Source organism: Oncorhynchus keta, chromosome 27 (assembly GCF_023373465.1).
Source record: "Oncorhynchus keta strain PuntledgeMale-10-30-2019 chromosome 27, Oket_V2, whole genome shotgun sequence".
In the NCBI taxonomy this organism is placed as follows: domain Eukaryota; kingdom Metazoa; phylum Chordata; class Actinopteri; order Salmoniformes; family Salmonidae; genus Oncorhynchus; species Oncorhynchus keta.
This window is the reverse complement of record NC_068447.1, coordinates 3,986,534-4,008,021: the sequence shown is the minus strand read 5'-3', so window position 1 is coordinate 4,008,021 and position 21,488 is coordinate 3,986,534. Positions and strand designations below refer to the sequence as shown.

At 50.2% G+C, this 21,488-nt stretch overlaps 2 long non-coding RNA genes across 3 annotated transcripts; both read right to left on the bottom strand.

Moving 5' to 3' along the window:
• Positions 1-5,121: 5,121 nt before the first annotated feature.
• On the bottom strand, positions 5,122-9,688 carry LOC127912360 (uncharacterized). The gene is made up of 3 exons (XR_008082024.1): positions 8,080-9,688; positions 7,689-8,047; positions 5,122-6,507 (listed from the first exon to the last, which is right to left on the bottom strand). It is a non-coding gene; the product is annotated as an uncharacterized LOC127912360 (long non-coding RNA).
• A 2,784-nt stretch (positions 9,689-12,472) lies between these two features.
• LOC127912359 (uncharacterized) lies at positions 12,473-19,892 on the bottom strand. 2 transcript variants are annotated; one of them, XR_008082022.1, is made up of 4 exons: positions 19,693-19,892; positions 18,960-19,599; positions 15,960-16,240; positions 12,473-12,519 (listed from the first exon to the last, which is right to left on the bottom strand). It is a non-coding gene; the product is annotated as an uncharacterized LOC127912359 (long non-coding RNA). The 2 variants fall into 2 exon arrangements; XR_008082023.1 differs by lacking the exons at positions 12,473-12,519; positions 15,960-16,240 and adding an exon at positions 17,487-17,557 and having other exon boundaries at positions 19,063-19,599.
• Positions 19,893-21,488: the final 1,596 nt, after the last annotated feature.

Here is a 21,488-nt window from a genome sequence, read left to right as displayed (position 1 = left end):
CTTTAGACCAGGGTCTATAGGGTAGTAGTGCACTACTTTAGACCAGGGTCTATAGGGTAGTAGTGCACTACTTTAGACCAGGGTCTATAGGGTAGTAGTGCACTACTTTAGACCACTATAGGGTAGTAGTGCACTACTTTAGACCACTATAGGGTAGTAGTGCACTACTTTAGACCACTATAGGGTAGTAGTGCACTACTTTAGGGATCAATGAAAGGAAGCCATGCATTCTTAAATACATACATATTCATCTCCTTTTCAGCACCAATTGGTAGATATAAAAATAAATAAAATACTCTGATTTTGTATACTATTTAGAGTTAGGTAAGTATTTATCAATAATAAAAAGACAGGTTTGGAGAGTCATTACGAACAAAATATATTGGTGAATCCAAAAATACATATATATATTATAATAATAATAATTATAATAATATTATATATTATAATATTCATCCTGATGAACTATTGGAAGGTGAGACAATAGGGGTTAACCAGTAGTCCTGTAAATCTACCCTGATATCTACTAATGATGGAACTGTGATGACAACACTCAAGGTTCCAGTAGTCGTGGACGTATGGTCTGTGTTCTATCGTGATTGAAATAGACTACGTATCCCAAATTATTGCATGTACAGTACCAGTCAAAAGTTTGGACACACCTACTCATTCCAGGGTTTTTCTTTATTTTTTTTTTCTTCACTATTTTCTACATTGTAGAATTATAGTGACGACATCAAAACTATGAAATAACACATATGGAATCATGTAGCAAACAAAGAAATTGTTCAACAAATCAAAATATATTTTATATATGAGATTCTTCAAAGTAGCCACCCTTTGCCATGATGACAGCCTTGCACACTCTTTGAATTCTCTCAACCAGCTTCATGAGGTAGTCACCTGGAATGCATTTCAATTATCAGGTGTGCCTTGTTAAAAGTTCATTTGTGGAATTTATTTCCTTAATGCGTTTGAGCCAATCAGTTGTGTTGTGACAAGGTAGGGGTGGTAAACAGAAGATATCCCTATTTGGTAAAAGACCAAGTCCATATTATGGCAAGAACAGCTCAAATAAGCAAAGAGAAACGACCGTCCAGCATTTCACAAACATTTTTTTTATTTTACCTTTATTTAACTAGGCAAGTCAATTGAGAACTAATTCTTATTTTCAATGACAGCCTGGGAACAGTGGGTTAACTGGTCTAGGAACAGTGGGTTAACTGGTCTAGGAACAGTGGGTTAACTGGTCTAGGAACAGTGGGTTAACTGGTCTAGGAACAGTGGGTTAACTGGTCTAGGAACAGTGGGTTAACTGGTCTAGGAACAGTGGGTTAACTGGTCTAGGAACAGTGGGTTAACTGGTCTAGGAACAGTGGGTTAACTGGTCTAGGAACAGTGGGTTAACTGGTCTAGGAACAGTGGGTTAACTGGTCTAGGAACAGTGGGTTAACTGGTCTAGGAACAGTGGGTTAACTGGTCTAGGAACAGTGGGTTAACTGGTCTAGGAACAGTGGGTTAACTGGTCTAGGAACAGTGGGTTAACTTGTCAGCTCGGGGATTTGATCTTGCCACCTTTCAAGTTACTAATCCAATGCTCTAACCACTAGGCTACCTACCACCTCTACACTCTAACCACTAGACTACCTGTCACCTCTACACTCTAACCACTAGGCTACCTGCCTCCTCTACACTCTAACCACTAGGCTACCTGCCTCTACACTCTAACCACTAGGCTACCCTGTCCCCTCTACACTCTAACCACTAGGCTACCTGTCACCTCTACACTCTAACCACTAGACTACCTACCACCTCTACACTCTAACCACTAGGCTACCACCTACCACCTCTGTCACACTCTAACCACTAGGCCCAGACTCTAACCACTAGGCTACCTAACCACCTCTACACTCTACAACCACTAGACTACCTGCCACCTCTACACTCTAACCACTAGGCTACCTGCCTCCTCTACACTCTAACCACTAGGCTACCTGTCACCTCTACACTCTAACCACTAGGCTACCTGTCACCTCTACACTCTAACCACTAGACTACCTACCACCTCTACACTCTAACCACTAGGCTACCTACCACCTCTACACTCTAACCACTAGACTACCTGTCACCTCTACACTCTAACCACTAGGCTACCTACCACCTCTACACTCTAACCACTAGGCTACCTACCACCTCTACACTCTAACCACTAGACTACCAGCCACCTCTACACTCTAACCACTAGACTACCTGTCACCTCTACACTCTAACCACTAGACTACCTGCCACCTCTACACTCTAACCACTAGGCTACCTGTCACCTCTACACTCTAACCACTAGGCTACCTGTCACCTCTACACTCTAACCACTAGACTACCTGCCACCTCTACACTCTAACCACTAGGCTACCTGCCACCTCTACACTCTAACCACTAGGCTACCTGCCACCTCTACACTCTAACCACTAGGCTACCTGCCACCTCTACACTCTAACCACTAGGCTACCTGTCACCTCTACACTCTAACCACTAGACTACCTGTCACCTCTACACTCTAACCACTAGGCTACCTGTCACCTCTACACTCTAACCACTAGGCTACCTGTCACCTCTACACTCTAACCACTAGGCTACCTGCCACCTCTACACTCTAACCACTAGACTACCTACCTCCTCTACACTCTAACCACTAGGCTACCTGTCACCTCTACACTCTAACCACTAGGCTACCTGTCACCTCTACACTCTAACCACTAGGCTACCTGTCACCTCTACACTCTAACCACTAGGCTACCTGCCTCCTCTACACTCTAACCACTAGGACTACCTACCTCCTCTACACTCTAACCACTAGGCTACCTGTCTCCTCTACACTCTAACCACTAGGCTACCTGTCACCTCTACACTCTAACCACTAGGCTACCTGTCACCTCTACACTCTAACCACTAGGCTACCTGCCACCTCTACACTCTAACCACTAGGCTACCTGTCACCTCTACACTCTAACCACTAGGCTACCTGTCACCTCTACACTCTAACCACTAGGCTACCTGTCACCTCTACACTCTAACCACTAGACTACCTGTCACCTCTACACTCTAACCACTAGGCTACCTGTCACCTCTACACTCTAACCACTAGGCTACCTGTCACCTCTACACTCTAACCACTAGGCTACCTGCCACCTCTACACTCTAACCACTAGGACTACCTGCCACCTCTACACTCTAACCACTAGGCTACCTGTCACCTCTACACTCTAACCACTAGGCTACCTGCCACCTCTACACTCTAACCACTAGGCTACCTGTCACCTCTACACTCTAACCACTAGGCTACCTGTCACCTCTACACTCTAACCACTAGGCTACCTGTCACCTCTACACTCTAACCATTAGGCTACCTGTCACCTCTACACTCTAACCACTAGGCTACCTGTCACCTCTACACTCTAACCACTAGGCTACCTGCCACCTCTACACTCTAACCACTAGGCTACCTGCCACCTCTACACTCTAACCACTAGGCTACCTGCCACCTCTACACTCTAACCACTAGGCTACCTGTCACCTCTACACTCTAACCACTAGGCTACCTGCCACCTCTACACTCTAACCACTAGGCTACCTGTCACCTCTACACTCTAACCACTAGGCTACCTGTCACCTCTACACTCTAACCACTAGGCTACCTGTCACCTCAACACTCTAACCACTAGGCTACCTGTCACCTCTACACTCTAACCACTAGGCTACCTGCCTCCTCTACACTCTAACCACTAGGCTACCTACCACCTCTACACTCTAACCACTAGGCTACCTGTCACCTCTACACTCTAACCACTAGGCTACCTGTCACCTCTACACTCTAACCACTAGGCTACCTGTCACCTCTACACTCTAACCACTAGGCTACCTGCCACCTCTACACTCTAACCACTAGACTACCTACCACCTCTACACTCTAACCACTAGGCTACCTACCTCCTCTACACTCTAACCACTAGGCTACCTGTCACCTCTACACTCTAACCACTAGGCTACCTGCCACCTCTACACTCTAACCACTAGGCTACCTGCCACCTCTACACTCTAACCACTAGGCTACCTGTCACCTCTACACTCTAACCACTAGGCTACCTGTCACCTCTACACTCTAACCACTAGGCTACCTGTCACCTCTACACTCTAACCACTAGGCTACCTGCCACCTCTACACTCTAACCACTAGGCTACCTGTCACCTCTACACTCTAACCACTAGGCTACCTGCCACCTCTACACTCTAACCACTAGGCTACCTGCCACCTCTACACTCTAACCACTAGGCTACCTGCCACCTCTACACTCTAACCACTAGGCTACCTGCCACCTCTACACTCTAACCACTAGGCTACCTGTCACCTCTACACTCTAACCACTAGGCTACCTGTCACCTCTACACTCTAACCACTAGACTACCTGTCACCTCTACACTCTAACCACTAGGCTACTTGCCACCCAACACTCTAACCACTAGGCTACCTGTCACCTCTACACTCTAACCACTAGGCTACCTGCCTCCTCTACACTCTAACCACTAGACTACCTACCACCTCTACACTCTAACCACTAGGCTACCTGTCACCTCTACACTCTAACCACTAGGCTACCTGTCACCTCTACACTCTAACCACTAGGCTACCTGTCACCTCTACACTCTAACCACTAGGCTACCTGCCTCCTCTACACTCTAACCACTAGACTACCTGTCACCTCTACACTCTAACCACTAGGCTACCTACCTCCTCTACACTCTAACCATTAGGCTACCTGTCACCTCAACACTCTAACCACTAGGCTACCTGTCACCTCTACACTCTAACCACTAGGCTACCTGCCACCTCTACACTCTAACCACTAGGCTACCTGTCACCTCTACACTCTAACCACTAGGCTACCTGTCACCTCTACACTCTAACCACTAGGCTACCTGTCACCTCTACACTCTAACCACTAGGCTACCTGTCATCTCTACACTCTAACCACTAGGCTACCTGTCACCTCTACACTCTAACCACTAGGCTACCTGCCACCTCTACACTCTAACCACTAGGCTACCTGCCACCTCTACACTCTAACCATTAGGCTACCTGTCACCTCTACACTCTAACCACTAGGCTACCTGCCACCTCTACACTCTAACCACTAGGCTACCTGTCACCTCTACACTCTAACCACTAGGCTACCTGTCACCTCTACACTCTAACCACTAGGCTACCTGTCACCTCTACACTCTAACCACTAGGCTACCTGCCACCTCTACACTCTAACCACTAGGCTACCTGCCACCTCTACACTCTAACCACTAGGCTACCTGTCACCTCTACACTCTAACCACTAGGCTACCTGCCTCCTCTACACTCTAACCACTAGGCTACCTGTCACCTCTACACTCTAACCACTAGGCTACCTGTCACCTCTACACTCTAACCACTAGGCTACCTGTCACCTCTACACTCTAACCACTAGGCTACCTGTCACCTCTACACTCTAACCATTAGGCTACCTGTCATCTCTACACTCTAACCACTAGGCTACCTGTCACCTCTACACTCTAACCACTAGGCTACCTGCCACCTCTACACTCTAACCACTAGGCTACCTGCCTCCTCTACACTCTAACCACTAGGCTACCTACCTCCTCTACACTCTAACCACTAGGCTACCTGTCACCTCTACACTCTAACCACTAGGCTACCTGTCACCTCTACACTCTAACCACTAGGCTACCTGTCACCTCTACACTCTAACCATTAGGCTACCTGTCATCTCTACACTCTAACCACTAGGCTACCTGTCACCTCTACACTCTAACCACTAGGCTACCTGCCACCTCTACACTCTAACCACTAGGCTACCTGCCACCTCTACACTCTAACCACTAGGCTACCTGCCACCTCTACACTCTAACCACTAGGCTACCTGCCACCTCTACACTCTAACCACTAGGCTACCTGTCACCTCTACACTCTAACCACTAGGCTACCTGCCACCTCTACACTCTAACCACTAGGCTACCTGCCACCTCTACACTCTAACCACTAGGCTACCTGCCACCTCTACACTCTAACCACTAGGCTACCTGTCACCTCTACACTCTAACCACTAGACTACCTGTCACCTCTACACTCTAACCACTAGGCTACTTGTCGCCCCAACACTCTAACCACTAGGCTACCTGTCACCTCTACACTCTAACCACTAGGCTACCTGCCTCCTCTACACTCTAACCACTAGACTACCTACCTCCTCTACACTCTAACCACTAGGCTACCTGTCACCTCTACACTCTAACCACTAGGCTACCTGTCACCTCTACACTCTAACCACTAGGCTACCTGTCACCTCTACACTCTAACCACTAGGCTACCTGCCTCCTCTACACTCTAACCACTAGACTACCTACCTCCTCTACACTCTAACCACTAGGCTACCTACCTCCTCTACACTCTAACCATTAGGCTACCTACCACCTCTACACTCTAACCACTAGACTACCAGCCACCTCTACACTCTAACCACTAGACTACCTGTCACCTCTACACTCTAACCACTAGACTACCTGCCACCTCTACACTCTAACCACTAGGCTACCTGTCACCTCTACACTCTAACCACTAGGCTACCTGTCACCTCTACACTCTAACCACTAGACTACCTGCCACCTCTACACTCTAACCACTAGACTACCTGCCACCTCTACACTCTAACCACTAGGCTACCTGCCTCCTCTACACTCTAACCACTAGGCTACCTGCCACCTCTACACTCTAACCACTAGGCTACCTGTCACCTCTACACTCTAACCACTAGGCTACCTGTCACCTCTACACTCTAACCACTAGGCTACCTGTCACCTCTACACTCTAACCATTAGGCTACCTGTCATCTCTACACTCTAACCACTAGGCTACCTGTCACCTCTACACTCTAACCACTAGGCTACCTGCCACCTCTACACTCTAACCACTAGGCTACCTGCCACCTCTACACTCTAACCACTAGGCTACCTGCCACCTCTACACTCTAACCACTAGGCTACCTGCCACCTCTACACTCTAACCACTAGGCTACCTGTCACCTCTACACTCTAACCACTAGGCTACCTGCCACCTCTACACTCTAACCACTAGGCTACCTGCCACCTCTACACTCTAACCACTAGGCTACCTGCCACCTCTACACTCTAACCACTAGGCTACCTGTCACCTCTACACTCTAACCACTAGACTACCTGTCACCTCTACACTCTAACCACTAGGCTACTTGTCGCCCCAACACTCTAACCACTAGGCTACCTGTCACTACACTCTAACCACTAGGCTACCTGCCTCCTCTACACTCTAACCACTAGACTACCTACCTCCTCTACACTCTAACCACTAGGCTACCTGTCACCTCTACACTCTAACCACTAGACTACCTACCACCTCTACACTCTAACCACTAGGCTACCTGTCACCTCTACACTCTAACCACTAGGCTACCTGTCACCTCTACACTCTAACCACTAGGCTACCTGTCACCTCTACACTCTAACCACTAGGCTACCTGCCTCCTCTACACTCTAACCACTAGACTACCTACATCCTCTACACTCTAACCACTAGGCTACCTACCTCCTCTACACTCTAACCATTAGGCTACCTGTCACCTCTACACTCTAACCACTAGGCTACCTGTCACCTCTACACTCTAACCACTAGGCTACCTGCCACCTCTACACTCTAACCACTAGGCTACCTGTCACCTCTACACTCTAACCACTAGGCTACCTGTCACCTCTACACTCTAACCACTAGGCTACCTGTCACCTCTACACTCTAACCACTAGGCTACCTGCCACCTCTACACTCTAACCATTAGGCTACCTGCCACCTCTACACTCTAACCACTAGGCTACCTGCCTCCTCTACACTCTAACCATTAGGCTACCTGCCTCCTCTACACTCTAACCACTAGGCTACCTGTCACCTCTACACTCTAACCACTAGGCTACCTGTCACCTCTACACTCTAACCACTAGGCTACCTGTCACCTCTACACTCTAACCATTAGGCTACCTGTCATCTCTACACTCTAACCACTAGGCTACCTGTCACCTCTACACTCTAACCACTAGGCTACCTGCCACCTCTACACTCTAACCACTAGGCTACCTGCCTCCTCTACACTCTAACCACTAGGCTACCTACCTCCTCTACACTCTAACCACTAGGCTACCTGTCACCTCTACACTCTAACCACTAGGCTACCTGTCACCTCTACACTCTAACCACTAGGCTACCTGTCACCTCTACACTCTAACCATTAGGCTACCTGTCATCTCTACACTCTAACCACTAGGCTACCTGTCACCTCTACACTCTAACCACTAGGCTACCTGCCACCTCTACACTCTAACCACTAGGCTACCTGCCACCTCTACACTCTAACCACTAGGCTACCTGCCACCTCTACACTCTAACCACTAGGCTACCTGCCACCTCTACACTCTAACCACTAGGCTACCTGCCACCTCTACACTCTAACCACTAGGCTACCTGTCACCTCTACACTCTAACCACTAGGCTACCTGCCACCTCTACACTCTAACCACTAGGCTACCTGCCACCTCTACACTCTAACCACTAGGCTACCTGCCACCTCTACACTCTAACCACTAGGCTACCTGTCACCTCTACACTCTAACCACTAGACTACCTGTCACCTCTACACTCTAACCACTAGGCTACTTGTCGCCCCAACACTCTAACCACTAGGCTACCTGTCACCTCTACACTCTAACCACTAGGCTACCTGCCTCCTCTACACTCTAACCACTAGACTACCTACCTCCTCTACACTCTAACCACTAGGCTACCTGTCACCTCTACACTCTAACCACTAGGCTACCTGTCACCTCTACACTCTAACCACTAGGCTACCTGTCACCTCTACACTCTAACCACTAGGCTACCTGCCTCCTCTACACTCTAACCACTAGACTACCTACCTCCTCTACACTCTAACCACTAGGCTACCTACCTCCTCTACACTCTAACCATTAGGCTACCTGTCACCTCTACACTCTAACCACTAGGCTACCTGTCACCTCTACACTCTAACCACTAGGCTACCTGCCACCTCTACACTCTAACCACTAGGCTACCTGTCACCTCTACACTCTAACCACTAGGCTACCTGTCACCTCTACACTCTAACCACTAGGCTACCTGTCACCTCTACACTCTAACCACTAGGCTACCTGCCACCTCTACACTCTAACCATTAGGCTACCTGCCACCTCTACACTCTAACCACTAGGCTACCTGCCTCCTCTACACTCTAACCATTAGGCTACCTGCCTCCTCTACACTCTAACCACTAGGCTACCTGTCACCTCTACACTCTAACCACTAGGCTACCTGTCACCTCTACACTCTAACCACTAGGCTACCTGTCACCTCTACACTCTAACCATTAGGCTACCTGTCACCTCTACACTCTAACCACTAGGCTACCTGCCACCTCTACACTCTAACCACTAGGCTACCTGCCACCTCTACACTCTAACAACTAGGCTACCTGCCACCTCTACACTCTAACCACTAGGCTACCTGCCACCTCTACACTCTAACCACTAGGCTACCTGTCACCTCTACACTCTAACCATTAGGCTACCTGTCATCTCTACACTCTAACCACTAGGCTACCTGTCACCTCTACACTCTAACCACTAGGCTACCTGCCACCTCTACACTCTAACCACTAGGCTACCTGCCACCTCTACACTCTAACCACTAGGCTACCTGCCACCTCTACACTCTAACCACTAGGCTACCTGCCACCTCTACACTCTAACCACTAGGCTACCTGTCACCTCTACACTCTAACCACTAGGCTACCTGCCACCTCTACACTCTAACCACTAGGCTACCTGCCACCTCTACACTCTAACCACTAGGCTACCTGCCACCTCTACACTCTAACCACTAGGCTACCTGTCACCTCTACACTCTAACCACTAGACTACCTGTCACCTCTACACTCTAACCACTAGGCTACTTGTCGCCCCAACACTCTAACCACTAGGCTACCTGTCACCTCTAATATATAATAAATAATACCTCTACACTCTAACCACTAGGCTACCTGCCTCCTCTACACTCTAACCACTAGACTACCTACCTCCTCTACACTCTAACCACTAGGCTACCTGTCACCTCTACACTCTAACCACTAGGCTACCTGTCACCTCTACACTCTAACCACTAGGCTACCTGTCACCTCTACACTCTAACCACTAGGCTACCTGCCTCCTCTACACTCTAACCACTAGACTACCTACCTCCTCTACACTCTAACCACTAGGCTACCTACCTCCTCTACACTCTAACCATTAGGCTACCTGTCACCTCTACACTCTAACCACTAGGCTACCTGTCACCTCTACACTCTAACCACTAGGCTACCTGCCACCTCTACACTCTAACCACTAGGCTACCTGTCACCTCTACACTCTAACCACTAGGCTACCTGTCACCTCTACACTCTAACCACTAGGCTACCTGTCACCTCTACACTCTAACCACTAGGCTACCTGCCACCTCTACACTCTAACCATTAGGCTACCTGCCACCTCTACACTCTAACCACTAGGCTACCTGCCTCCTCTACACTCTAACCATTAGGCTACCTGCCACCTCTACACTCTAACCACTAGGCTACCTGCCACCTCTACACTCTAACCATTAGGCTACCTGCCACCTCTACACTCTAACCACTAGGCTACCTGCCTCCTCTACACTCTAACCATTAGGCTACCTGTCACCTCTACACTCTAACCACTAGGCTACCTGTCACCTCTACACTCTAACCACTAGGCTACCTGCCACCTCTACACTCTAACCACTAGGCTACCTGCCTCCTCTACACTCTAACCACTAGGCTACCTGTCACCTCTACACTCTAACCACTAGGCTACCTGTCACCTCTACACTCTAACCACTAGGCTACCTGCCACCTCTACACTCTAACCACTAGGCTACCTGCCTCCTCTACACTCTAACCACTAGGCTACCTGTCACCTCTACACTCTAACCACTAGGCTACCTGTCACCTCTACACTCTAACCACTAGGCTACTTGTCGCCCCAACACTCTAACCACTAGGCTACCTGTCACCTCTACACTCTAACCACTAGGCTACCTGCCTCCTCTACACTCTAACCACTAGACTACCTACCTCCTCTACACTCTAACCACTAGGCTACCTGTCACCTCTACACTCTAACCACTAGGCTACCTGTCACCTCTACACTCTAACCACTAGGCTACCTGTCACCTCTACACTCTAACCACTAGGCTACCTGCCTCCTCTACACTCTAACCACTAGACTACCTACCTCCTCTACACTCTAACCACTAGGCTACCTACCTCCTCTACACTCTAACCATTAGGCTACCTGTCACCTCTACACTCTAACCACTAGGCTACCTGTCACCTCTACACTCTAACCACTAGGCTACCTGCCACCTCTACACTCTAACCACTAGGCTACCTGTCACCTCTACACTCTAACCACTAGGCTACCTGTCACCTCTACACTCTAACCACTAGGCTACCTGTCACCTCTACACTCTAACCACTAGGCTACCTGCCACCTCTACACTCTAACCATTAGGCTACCTGCCACCTCTACACTCTAACCACTAGGCTACCTGCCTCCTCTACACTCTAACCATTAGGCTACCTGCCACCTCTACACTCTAACCACTAGGCTACCTGCCACCTCTACACTCTAACCATTAGGCTACCTGCCACCTCTACACTCTAACCACTAGGCTACCTGCCTCCTCTACACTCTAACCATTAGGCTACCTGTCACCTCTACACTCTAACCACTAGGCTACCTGTCACCTCTACACTCTAACCACTAGGCTACCTGCCACCTCTACACTCTAACCACTAGGCTACCTGCCTCCTCTACACTCTAACCACTAGGCTACCTGTCACCTCTACACTCTAACCACTAGGCTACCTGTCACCTCTACACTCTAACCACTAGGCTACCTGCCACCTCTACACTCTAACCACTAGGCTACCTGCCTCCTCTACACTCTAACCACTAGGCTACCTGTCACCTCTACACTCTAACCACTAGGCTACCTGTCACCTCTACACTCTAACCATTAGGCTACCTGTCACCTCTACACTCTAACCACTAGGCTACCTGTCACCTCTACACTCTAACCACTAGGCTACCTGCCACCTCTACACTCTAACCACTAGGCTACCTGCCACCTCTACACTCTAACCACTAGGCTACCTGCCTCCTCTACACTCTAACCACTAGGCTACCTGTCACCTCTACACTCTAACCACTAGGCTACCTGCCACCTCTACACTCTAACCACTAGGCTACCTGTCACCTCTACACTCTAACCACTAGGCTACCTGTCACCTCTACACTCTAACCACTAGGCTACCCTGCCACCTCTACACTCTAACCACTAGGCTACCCTGCCACCTCTACACTCTAACCACTAGGCTACCTGTCACCTCTACACTCTAACCACTAGGCTACCTGCCACCTCTACACTCTAACCACTAGGCTACCTGTCACCTCTACACTCTAACCACTAGGCTACCTGCCACCTCTACACTCTAACCACTAGGCTACCTGCCATCTCTACACTCTAACCATTAGGCTACCTGCCTCCTCTACACTCTAACCACTACGCTACCTGCCTCCTCTACACTCTAATCACTAGGCTGCCCTACCACCTCTACACTCTAACCACTAGGATACCCTGCCACCTCTACACTCTAACCACTAGGCTACCTACCACCTCTACACTCTAACCACTAGGCTACCTGCCATCTCTACACTCTAACCATTAGGCTACCTGCCTCCTCTACACTCTAACCACTAGGCTACCTGCCATCTCTACACTCTAACCATTAGGCTACCTGCCTCCTCTACACTCTAACCACTAGGCTACCTGCCATCTCTACACTCTAACCATTAGGCTACCTGTCACCTCTACACTCTAACCATTAGGCTACCTGTCACCTCTACACTCTAACCACTAGGCTACCTGCCACCTCTACACTCTAACCACTAGGCTACCTGCCACCTCTACACTCTAACCACTAGGCTACCTGCCACCTCTACACTCTAACCACTAGGCTACCTGCCATCTCTACACTCTAACCATTAGGCTACCTGTCACCTCTACACTCTAACCACTAGGCTACCTGCCACCTCTACACTCTAACCACTAGGCTACCTGCCATCTCTACACTCTAACCATTAGGCTACCTGTCACCTCTACACTCTAACCACTAGGCTACCTGCCACCTCTACACTCTAACCACTAGGCTACCTGCCTCCTCTACACTCTAACCACTAGGCTACCTGCCACCTCTACACTCTAACCACTAGGCTACCTGCCATCTCTACACTCTAACCATTAGGCTACCTGTCACCTCTACACTCTAACCACTAGGCTACCTGCCTCCTCTACACTCTAACCACTAGGCTACCTGCCACCTCTACACTCTAACCACTAGGCTACCTGTCACCTCTACACTCTAACCACTAGGCTACCTGTCACCTCTACACTCTAACCATTAGGCTACCTGTCACCTCTACACTCTAACCACTAGGCTACCTGCCACCTCTACACTCTAACCACTAGGCTACCTGTCACCTCTACACTCTAACCATTAGGCTACCTGTCACCTCTCACCTCACTAGGCTACTCTACACCACTAGGCTACCTGCCACCTCTACACTCTAACCATTAGGCTACCTGTCACCTCTACACTCTAACCACTAGGCTACCTGTCACCTCTACACTCTAACCACTAGGCTACCTGTCACCTCTACACTCTAACCATTAGGCTACCTGTCACCTCTACACTCTAACCACTAGGCTACCTGCCACCTCTACACTCTAACCACTAGGCTACCTGCCTCCTCTACACTCTGACCACTAGGCTACCTGCCTCCTTTACACTCTAACCACTAGGCTACCTGCCACCTCTACACTCTAACCACTAGACTACCTGTCACCTCTACACTCTAACCACTAGGCTACCTGCCACCTCTACACTCTAACCACTAGGCTACCTGCCTCCTCTACACTCTGACCACTAGGCTACCTGCCTCCTTTACACTCTAACCATTAGGCTACCTGTCACCTCTACACTCTAACCACTAGGCTACCTGCCACCTCTACACTCTAACCACTAGGCTACCTGCCACCTCTACACTCTAACCACTAGGCTACCTGTCACCTCTACACTCTAACCATTAGGCTACCTGTCACCTCTACACTCTAACCACTAGGCTACCTGCCACCTCTACACTCTAACCATTAGGCTACCTGTCACCTCTACACTCTAACCACTAGGCTACCTGTCACCTCTACACTCTAACCACTAGGCTACCTGTCACCTCTACACTCTAACCATTAGGCTACCTGTCACCTCTACACTCTAACCACTAGGCTACCTGCCATCTCTACACTCTAACCACTAGGCTACCTGCCTCCTCTACACTCTGACCACTAGGCTACCTGCCTCCTCTACACTCTAACCACTAGGCTACCTGCCGCCTCTACACTCTAACCACTAGGCTACCTGCCATCTCTACACTCTAACCACTAGGCTACCTGTCACCTCTACACTCTAACCACTAGGCTACCTGTCACCTCTACACTCTAACCACTAGGCTACCTGTCACCTCTACACTCTAACCACTAGGCTACCTGTCACCTCTACACTCTAACCATTAGGCTACCTGTCACCTCTACACTCTAACCACTAGGCTACCTGTCACCTCTACACTCTAACCACTAGGCTACCTGTCACCTCTACACTCTAACCACTAGGCTACCTGCCATCTCTACACTCTAACCACTAGACTACCTGCCACCTCTACACTCTAAACATTAGGCTACCTGTCACCTCTACACTCTAACCACTAGGCTACCTGCCATCTCTACACTCTAACCATTAGGCTACCTGCCTCCTCTACACTCTAACCACTAGGCTACCTGCCACCTCTACACTCTAACCACTAGGCTACCTGCCACCTCTACACTCTAACCACTAGGCTACCTGTCACCTCTACACTCTAACCACTAGGCTACCTGCCACCTCTACACTCTATCCACTAGGCTACCTGCCACCTCTACACTCTAACCACTAGGCTACCTGTCACCTCTACACTCTAACCACTAGGCTACCTGCCACCTCTACACTCTAAACATTAGGCTACCTGTCACCTCTACACTCTAACCACTAGGCTACCTGTCACCTCTACACTCTAACCATTAGGCTACCTGTCACCTCTACACTCTAACCACTAGGCTACCTGCCATCTCTACACTCTAACCACTAGGCTACCTGCCTCCTCTACACTCTGACCACTAGGCTACCTGCCTCCTCTACACTCTAACCACTAGGCTACCTGCCGCCTCTACACTCTAACCACTAGGCTACCTGCCATCTCTACACTCTAACCACTAGGCTACCTGTCACCTCTACACTCTAACCACTAGGCTACCTGTCACCTCTACACTCTAACCACTAGGCTACCTGTCACCTCTACACTCTAACCACTAGGCTACCTGTCACCTCTACACTCTAACCATTAGGCTACCTGTCACCTCTACACTCTAACCACTAGGCTACCTGTCACCTCTACACTCTAACCACTAGGCTACCTGTCACCTCTACACTCTAACCACTAGGCTACCTGCCATCTCTACACTCTAACCACTAGACTACCTGCCACCTCTACACTCTAAACATTAGGCTACCTGTCACCTCTACACTCTAACCACTAGGCTACCTGCCATCTCTACACTCTAACCATTAGGCTACCTGCCTCCTCTACACTCTAACCACTAGGCTACCTGCCACCTCTACACTCTAACCACTAGGCTACCTGCCACCTCTACACTCTAACCACTAGGCTACCTGTCACCTCTACACTCTAACCACTAGGCTACCTGCCACCTCTACACTCTAACCACTAGGCTACCTGCCACCTCTACACTCTAACCACTAGGCTACCTGTCACCTCTACACTCTAACCACTAGGCTACCTGCCATCTCTACACTCTAACCATTAGGCTACCTGCCACCTCTACACTCTAACCACTAGGCTACCTGCCACCTCTACACTCTAACCATTAGGCTACCTGCCACCTCTACACTCTAACCACTAAGCTACCCTGCCGCCCCTACACTCTAACCACTAGGCTACCTGCCACCTCTACACTCTAACCACTAGGCTACCTGCCTCCTCTACACTCTAACCACTAGGCTACCTGCCACCTCTACACTCTAACCACTAGGCTACCTGCCACCTCTACACTCTAACCACTAGACTACCTGCCTCCTCTACACTCTAACCACTAGGCTACCTGCCACCTCTACACTCTAACCACTAGGCTACCAGCCACCTCTACACTCTAACCACTAGGCTACCTGCCACCTCTACACTCTAACCACTAGGCTACCTGCCACCTCTACACTCTAACCACTAGGCTACCTGCCACCTCTACACTCTAACCACTAGGCTACCTGCCACCTCTACACTCTAACCACTAGGCTACCTGCCACCTCTACACTCTAACCACTAGGCTACCTGCCGCCTCTACACTCTAACCACTAGACTACCTGCCACCTCTACACTCTAACCACTAGGCTACCTGCCGCCTCTACACTCTAACCACTAGGCTACCTGCCGCCTCTACACTCTAACCACTAGGCTACCTGCCGCCTCTACACTCTAACCACTAGGCTACCTGCCGCCTCTACACTCTAACCACTAGACTACCTGCCACCTCTACACTCTAACCACTAGACTACCTGCCACCTCTACACTCTAACCACTAGGCTACCTGCCGCCTCTACACTCTAACCACTAGGCTACCTGCCGCCTCTACACTCTAACCACTAGGCTACCTGCCGCCTCTACACTCTAACCACTAGGCTACCTGCCGCCTCTACACTCTAACCACTAGGCTACCTGTCACCTCTACACTCTAACCACTAGGCTACCTGCCTCTACACTCTAACCACTAGACTACCTGCCACCTCTACACTCTAACCACTAGGCTACCTGCCGCCTCTACACTCTAACCACTAGGCTACCTGCCGCCTCTACACTCTAACCACTAGGCTACCTGCCGCCCTACACTCTAACCACTAGGCTACCTGCCGCCCTACACTCTAACCACTAGGCTACCTGTCACCTCTACACTCTAACCACTAGGCTACCTGCCACCTCTACACTCTAACCACTAGGCTACCCTGCCCCCTCTACACTCTAACCACTAGGCTACCTGCCACATCTACACTCTAACCACTAGGCTACCTGCCACCTCTACACTCTAACCACTAAGCTACCCTGCCGCCCCTACACTCTAACCACTAGGCTACCTGCCACCTCTACACTCTAACCACTAGGCTACCTGCCTCCTCTACACTCTAACCACTAGACTACCTGCCTCCTCTACACTCTAACCACTAGGCTACCTGCCACCTCTACACTCTAACCACTAGGCTACCAGCCACCTCTACACTCTAACCACTAGGCTACCTGCCACCTCTACACTCTAACCACTAGGCTACCTGCCTCCTCTACACTCTAACCACTAGGCTACCTGCCACCTCTACACTCTAACCACTAGGCTACCTGCCTCCTCTACACTCTAACCACTAGGCTACCTGCCTCCTCTACACTCTAACCACTAGGCTACCTGCCACCTCTACACTCTAACCACTAGGCTACCTGCCACCTCAACACTCTAACCACTAGGCTACCTGCCACCTCTACACTCTAACCACTAGGCTACCCTGTCGCCTCTACACTCTAACCACTAGGCTACCTGCCACCTCAACACTCTAACCACTAGGCTACCTGTCACCTCTACACTCTAACCACTAGGTTACCTGCCACCTCTACACTCTAACCACTAGGTTACCTGCCACCTCAACACTCTAACCACTAGGCTACCTGCCACCTATACACTCTAACCACTAGTCTACCTGCCACCTCAACACTCTAACCACTAGGCTACCTGCCTCCTCTACACTCTAACCACTAGGCTACCTGCCACCTCTACACTCTAACCACTAGGCTACTTATCGCCCCTACACTCTAACCACTAGGCTACCTGCCACCTCTACACTCTAACCACTAGGCTACCTGCCACCTCTACACTCTAACCACTAGGCTACTTATCGCCCCTACACTCTAACCACTAGGCTACCTGCCACCTCTACACTCTAACCACTAGGCTACCTGCCTCCTCTACACTCTAACCTCTAGGCTACCTGCCTCCTCTACACTCTAACCACTAGGCTACCTGCCACCTCTACACTCTAACCACTAGGCTACCTGCCACCTCTACACTCTAACCACTAGGCTACCTGCCTCCTCTACACTCTAACCTCTAGGCTACCTGCCACCTCTACACTCTAACCATTAGGCTACCTGTCACCTCTACACTCTAACCACTAGGCTACCTGCCGCCTCTACACTCTAACCATTAGGCTACCTGCCACCTCTACACTCTAACCACTAGGCTACCTGCCACCTCTACACTCTAACCACTAGGCTACCTGCCACCTCTACACTCTAACCACTAGACTACCTGCCTCCTCTACACTCTAACCACTAGGCTACCTGCCACCTCTACACTCTAACCACTAGGCTACCTGCCTCCTCTACACTCTAACCACTAGGCTACCTGCCTCCTCTACACTCTAACCACTAGGCTACCTGCCTCCTCTACACTCTAACCACTAGGCTACCTGCCTCCTCTACACTCTAACCTCTAGGCTACCTGCCACCTCTACACTCTAACCATTAGGCTACCTGTCACCTCTACACTCTAACCACTAGGCTACCTGCCGCCTCTACACTCTAACCATTAGGCTACCTGCCACCTCTACACTCTAACCACTAGGCTACCTGCCACCTCTACACTCTAACCACTAGGCTACCTGCCACCTCTACACTCTAACCACTAGACTACCTGCCTCCTCTACACTCTAACCACTAGGCTACCTGCCACCTCTACACTCTAACCACTAGGCTACCTGCCACCTCTACACTCTAACCACTAGGCTACCTGCCGCCTCTACACTCTAACCACTAGGCTACCTGCCACCTCTACACTCTAACCACTAGGCTACCTGCCACCTCTACACTCTAACCACTAGGCTACCTGCCACCTCTACACTCTAACCACTAGACTACCTGCCTCCTCTACACTCTAACCACTAGGCTACCTGCCACCTCTACACTCTAACCACTAGGCTACCTGCCTCCTCTACACTCTAACCACTAGACTACCTGCCACCTCTACACTCTAACCACTAGACTACCTGCCACCTCTACACTCTAACCACTAGGCTACCTGCCGCCTCTACACTCTAACCACTAGGCTACCTGCCGCCTCTACACTCTAACCACTAGGCTACCTGCCGCCTCTACACTCTAACCACTAGGCTACCTGCCGCCTCTACACTCTAACCACTAGGCTACCTGTCACCTCTACACTCTAACCACTAGGCTACCTGCCTCTACACTCTAACCACTAGACTACCTGCCACCTCTACACTCTAACCACTAGGCTACCTGCCGCCTCTACACTCTAACCACTAGGCTACCTGCCGCCTCTACACTCTAACCACTAGGCTACCTGCCGCCTCTACACTCTAACCACTAGGCTACCTGCCGCCTCTACACTCTAACCACTAGGCTACCTGTCACCTCTACACTCTAACCACTAGGCTACCTGCCACCTCTACACTCTAACCACTAGGCTACCCTGCCCCCTCTACACTCTAACCACTAGGCTACCTGCCACATCTACACTCTAACCACTAGGCTACCTGCCACCTCTACACTCTAACCACTAAGCTACCCTGCCGCCCCTACACTCTAACCACTAGGCTACCTGCCACCTCTACACTCTAACCACTAGGCTACCTGCCTCCTCTACACTCTAACCACTAGACTACCTGCCTCCTCTACACTCTAACCACTAGGCTACCTGCCACCTCTACACTCTAACCACTAGGCTACCAGCCACCTCTACACTCTAACCACTAGGCTACCTGCCACCTCTACACTCTAACCACTAGGCTACCTGCCTCCTCTACACTCTAACCACTAGGCTACCTGCCACCTCTACACTCTAACCACTAGGCTACCTGCCTCCTACACTCTAACCACTAGGCTACCTGCCTCCTCTACACTCTAACCACTAGGCTACCTGCCACCTCTACACTCTAACCACTAGGCTACCTGCCACCTCAACACTCTAACCACTAGGCTACCTGCCACCTCTACACTCTAACCACTAGGCTACCCTGTCGCCTCTACACTCTAACCACTAGGCTACCTGCCACCTCAACACTCTAACCACTAGGCTACCTGTCACCTCTACACTCTAACCACTAGGTTACCTGCCACCTCTACACTCTAACCACTAGGTTACCTGCCACCTCAACACTCTAACCACTAGGCTACCTGCCACCTATACACTCTAACCACTAGTCTACCTGCCACCTCAACACTCTAACCACTAGGCTACCTGCCTCCTCTACACTCTAACCACTAGGCTACCTGCCACCTCTACACTCTAACCACTAGGCTACTTATCGCCCCTACACTCTAACCACTAGGCTACCTGCCACCTCTACACTCTAACCACTAGGCTACCTGCCACCTCTACACTCTAACCACTAGGCTACCTATCGCCCCTACACTCTAACCACTAGGCTACCTGCCACCTCTACACTCTAACCACTAGGCTACCTGCCTCCTCTACACTCTAACCTCTAGGCTACCTGCCTCCTCTACACTCTAACCACTAGGCTACCTGCCACCTCTACACTCTAACCACTAGGCTACCTGCCACCTCTACACTCTAACCACTAGACTACCTGCCTCCTCTACACTCTAACCTCTAGGCTACCTGCCACCTCTACACTCTAACCATTAGGCTACCTGTCACCTCTACACTCTAACCACTAGGCTACCTGCCGCCTACACTCTAACCATTAGGCTACCTGCCACCTCTACACTCTAACCACTAGGCTACCTGCCACCTCTACACTCTAACCACTAGGCTACCTGCCACCTCTACACTCTAACCACTAGACTACCTGCCTCCTCTACACTCTAACCACTAGGCTACCTGCCACCTCTACACTCTAACCACTAGGCTACCTGCCTCCTCTACACTCTAACCACTAGGCTACCCTACCACCTCTACACTCTAACCACTAGGCTACCTGTCACCTCTAACTCTAACCACTAGGCTACCTGCCACCTCTACACTCTAACCACTAGGCTACCTGCCACCTCTACACTCTAACCACTAGGCTACCTGCCTCCTCTACACTCTAACCACTAGGCTACTTATC